The 4,489-nt window shown below is 34.4% G+C and overlaps 2 long non-coding RNA genes across 3 annotated transcripts; one reads left to right on the forward strand and one right to left on the reverse strand.

Moving 5' to 3' along the window:
- Positions 1-1,073: 1,073 nt before the first annotated feature.
- LOC130702841 (uncharacterized) lies at positions 1,074-1,716 on the reverse strand. The gene is made up of 3 exons (XR_009004444.2): positions 1,553-1,716; positions 1,301-1,445; positions 1,074-1,242 (listed from the first exon to the last, which is right to left on the reverse strand). It is a non-coding gene; the product is annotated as an uncharacterized LOC130702841 (long non-coding RNA).
- A 41-nt stretch (positions 1,717-1,757) lies between these two features.
- LOC130702842 (uncharacterized) lies at positions 1,758-4,002 on the forward strand. 2 transcript variants are annotated; one of them, XR_009004446.2, is made up of 7 exons: positions 1,759-1,991; positions 2,096-2,311; positions 2,370-2,554; positions 2,607-2,823; positions 2,892-3,093; positions 3,152-3,616; positions 3,686-4,002. It is a non-coding gene; the product is annotated as an uncharacterized LOC130702842 (long non-coding RNA). The 2 variants fall into 2 exon arrangements; XR_009004445.2 differs by having other exon boundaries at positions 1,758-1,991; positions 2,370-2,823.
- The last annotated feature ends 487 nt before the right edge of the window (positions 4,003-4,489 follow it).

Below are 4,489 nucleotides of genomic sequence, written 5' to 3' on the forward strand. Positions count from 1 at the left end.
AAGAAGAAGAAAAAAACAACACAACGCTAATGATCAACAGAAAAAAATGAACAGACAAAAAAAAAGGGGGGTTTAAGGAAATAATATAAATAAAGTCTGCAATAGGATAGTTACGCTCTAATAGACATATAATATGATATCCAACTTAAACACAAAAGATGACCCAAATAAAAGGCTGAGCTAACGACGAAATAAGCCGAAAAACCTATGGGCACTATAAAGGATGATGTAGAATGACATCATCTTCAGTTTGAAATCAAACCTTAAGAGAAGCACTCTACACCCCGACCAACCACTGTATCCAAAGTTAAAGATGTCTTCCACCGACAACCTAGAAATGAATACAATGATTGGCGGAGAAAAAGGCCCAGACGAAAAAGGCCCAGACGAAAAAGGCCCGCGAAAAAGGCCCAGACGAAAAAGGCCCATACGAAAAAGGCCCACTTTTTTCCAAATTCAAAAGTGGGCCTTTTTCTCCATTGGACTGGGCCTTTTTCTCCGTTTAATTCCCATGTTCCCACAAACTTTATATTTATTTTCAAAATATATTTCCAACCTCCTATTCCGTGGAAAGTGGAATGTACATAGGTTGCTGAAACCGTGACCTTCTATAAGGTTTGCCGAGATCAAACAATGTTAGCGTATGTACGTTAGTTAATCTTTGATTATTTATTCGTTTGCAATCTGATTTCGGATTACGTTAGTATTTATATATTGCTAATATCCCGTTAAATAAAGTTCATTTTTCACAATTTTTGTTTATTGAACTACTATCGGCTTTTTTTAATATAATACAAGAAATTAATGTTTTTCGCACTTAGCCTTGTTCTGTCCACCCTCTTTGATTATTCCCCCAACCCCCAGTCCATCTCCCTTATAACTTCCCTTTGTCGATACTTATGCCATAGGTAAAGACCACTGATTCGTTGTGAATAAGGAAACTGAATGAGTTCCGCGGGGCTTTTGTGGTTGCTGGGAACAAAAATATATGTTACCACGAAGACTAGTTTATTATTATTAACATTTGATAAATAATGTTTATAGGAATAATACTTGACTACTCAAACAAACTCTGTGGGATCAGAGGTTGATGACACTGATGCTGCCTCGGTGGCTTGTGCAAGTTGGGCAATTCAGGACCACTTCTTGTTATTTTTCTTTTTTAATTTCTTCTTCTTCAATTTTTCTAACTCCTTTTAAGTTTGGTTTTCATTGTTCTATCAGACAAATCCAGCCTTTTCCCTGAAAATAGATGGAATAAGCTGGCCCGTCTTCCTTAAACGTAAAGATTAACACATACCTGTTAAGTGTGAGGTGTTAGCTGCTAGACATTCTTCCTGTTCAACACCAACCTTATTGCTATTGAGATCGTCAACTGTAGATACACTTTCAATTGCAATGTTGGTCAATAAGCTAGAAATCATGATTTTTTGGGTTCTCATTTCCTATTAATTTTGTTTAGACGACGACACTTTCAAGTTCTTGTTTTCTCTTTTTCCATTTACAAAAACTGCCTCTCATATTATAACCTTTAAACTTTATTATTATATACCTTGATTTCTCAACATTATCACTGATCACTCCATAGATCAAACTATACGAAACAAGTCTATTGTTATTTTCTTCAGGGAACGGCATTTTCAAGTCAAATCTAGCGTCAGGACGCCACAAACAATGGCGGACGGTTTTTAACATAAAATTTTTAAAATTTTAATTCTTTTATTACAAATTCAACAAAATTTAGTTCCTTTGTATAACAATAATAATGAATTATAATAATAGAACAATAACAAAGGAACTAAATTTTGTTGAATTTAATAAAGCTTTAGCTAAAAGTTTTAATAACAGCTTTCCACCGTCCGCCATTGTTTGTGGCGTCCTGACGCTAGATTTGGCTTCAAAATGCCGTTCCCTAAAGAAAATAACAATAGACTTATTGTTTCGTATAGTTTGATCTATGGAGTGATCAGTGATAATGTTGAGAGATCAAGGTAAATAATAATAAAGTTTAAAGGTTATAATATGAGAGGCAGTTTTTGTAAATAGAAAAAGAGAAAACAAGAACTTGAAAGTGACGTCTAAACAAAATTTGTAGGAAATGAGGACCCTAAAAATCAAGAGCCTTATAAGACGCGAGGGTCCATTGACATCGTCGCTCTTAAAAAGCAACTCTCTCCTGAAGAGTTTTTCATTGCTAGCTTATTGACCAACATTCCAACTGAAAGTGTATCTACAGTTGACGATCTCAATAGCAATAAGGTTGGTGTTGAACAAGAAGAATGTCTAGCAGCTAACACCACACACTTAACAGGTATGTGTTGATCTTTACGTTCAAGGAAGACTGACCAGCTTATTCCATCCATTTTCAGGGAAAAGGCTGGATTTGTCTGATAGGACAATGAAAACCAAACTTAAAAGGAGTTAGAAAAATTGCAGAAGAAGAAATTAAAAAAGAAAAATAACAAGAAGTGGTCCTGAATTGCCAAACTTGCACAAGCCACCGAGGCAGCATCAGTGTCATCAACCTCTGATCCGACAGAGTTTGTCAAAACAGGTATTCCTGAACCAAGACCAACAAGTACACTGCTAACACAAATTTTCAACAGTGAAGGCTGCCTAGTATTCAACAAATTTGATTTAGGAGAACTATCTTATCCCTCACCCATTCTGAACAAGACCACTTTAGATTCAAAAGTGGCAACGATAAAAAAAAACTCAAAGCCAAAGTGAAAATCTTGGATGGCCAAACTGAAGTTGAATGCGAGAAGTATTGAAGAGAAACAGGCGTGAAAAGGTGCTCTGCAAAGAGCAGAAGGTTTTCAGGTAAACTTTCAATTTGACAAACATATTTTTAAGATTTTAAATAATTTAACCTTTCTGTATTGCAATAGGTGAAAAACAATGTGGAATTGCTTGCTAAATCTATTAAGAAACAAGATGAAATCAAATCAAATTGTAAAAGAAGTTGGCTGAACGCATCGAAGAATAGGAAAAGAGAAAGAAATAACAACAGAAAACGAGAAAAGCAAACACTAAGAAAAAGAAAACTGAAAATAAAGAACATAAACCGAATGAACACCTCACACTTAACAGGTATGTGTTAACATTTACATTTAAGGAAGACCGGCCAGTTTATTCCATTGATTTTCAGGGAAAAAGCTGGAATTGTCTGATAAGACAACGAAAATCAAACTTAAACGGAAGTTAGAGGGAATGAACAAGAAATTAAAAAGGAAAAGTTAGAAGAAGAGGTCCTGAATTGCCAAACATGCTCGAGCCACCAAGGCAGCATCTGTGTCATCAACCTCTGGTCTTTCAGAGTTTGTTAAAACAGAAATTCCTGAAGCAAGACTAGCAAGTACACTGGCAACACCAATTTTTAACAGTGGAGGCTGCCTAGTTTCCGGCAAATTTGACTTTGGAGAACTATCTAATTCCTCACCCATTCTGAATAAGACCACTTTAGATCCAGAAGTGGCAACGATTAAAATGAAAGAAAATAAAACTTAAACCAAAAATGAAAATCTTGGTAGGCCAAGCTGAAGTTGAAAATGCAAGAAGTATTGAAGAGAAACAGGCACGAAATGGTGCTCTGCAAATAGCTGAAGGTTTTCAGGTAAACTTTCAATTTGACAAAAATATTTGTAAGATCTTGAAAACTTTTAACCTTTCTGTATTGCAATAGGTAAAAGACTATGTGGAATTGCTTGCCCAACCGAATAATGAACGAGATCAAATCAAATCAGAGAGTAACAAAAATTGCGCTGAACGAATCGAAGAAAAGGAAAAGAGAAGGGAATAACAACAGAAAAGGAGAAAAGCCAACATTAAGAAAAAGAAAACTGAAAAGAAAGAACATAAAGTGAATAAACTAAAGAAAAAAGGCAAATTTATCGCATGAAAAACTGATACTGACTGATGGATCAGCTAAACTTGTGTTCTTTCATGTGCAGCCATGTCGTGATAGTTTTTTAGAAAAATACACTGATATGCCTTCCATGATCGTGGAAAATTTGAAGAAAAAATATCTTAGATTCATTTAAAAAGGTTTAGTGTCTTCACTAATAACAGACTCTCATTTTAAAAAAAGTCCGTCATGGTAGAAAATTGATTTGTCATTATTAGTAGCTTTGTTAACGTAAAGTGTAAAGCTTCCTTATATCTCAATGTATTATGTGATGTGTAATTAGGTAATCAATAGCTGCTTGAAAATGTGCAAAAGGTGAAAACAGGACACGAAGAACGAACAGAATCATTTATAGCAGTAGGTTATGATTTTAATATATTTATTGGGCTCTTTGTAAGTGTTAAAAGAATTGAAAATGTATAAGGAATAAATGGTATTAGAATCAATATTGAATTACATAATCTTTGTTTTGGTCCTTGCCTCAGACGATAATTTAAGTTTGTAATATTATTCCTATAAACATTATTTATCAAATGTTAATGATAATAAACTAGTCTTCGTGGTAACATATATTTTTGTTCC

The sequence above is a fragment of the Daphnia carinata genome, chromosome 5 (assembly GCF_022539665.2).
Source record: "Daphnia carinata strain CSIRO-1 chromosome 5, CSIRO_AGI_Dcar_HiC_V3, whole genome shotgun sequence".
NCBI lineage: Eukaryota > Metazoa > Arthropoda > Branchiopoda > Diplostraca > Daphniidae > Daphnia > Daphnia carinata.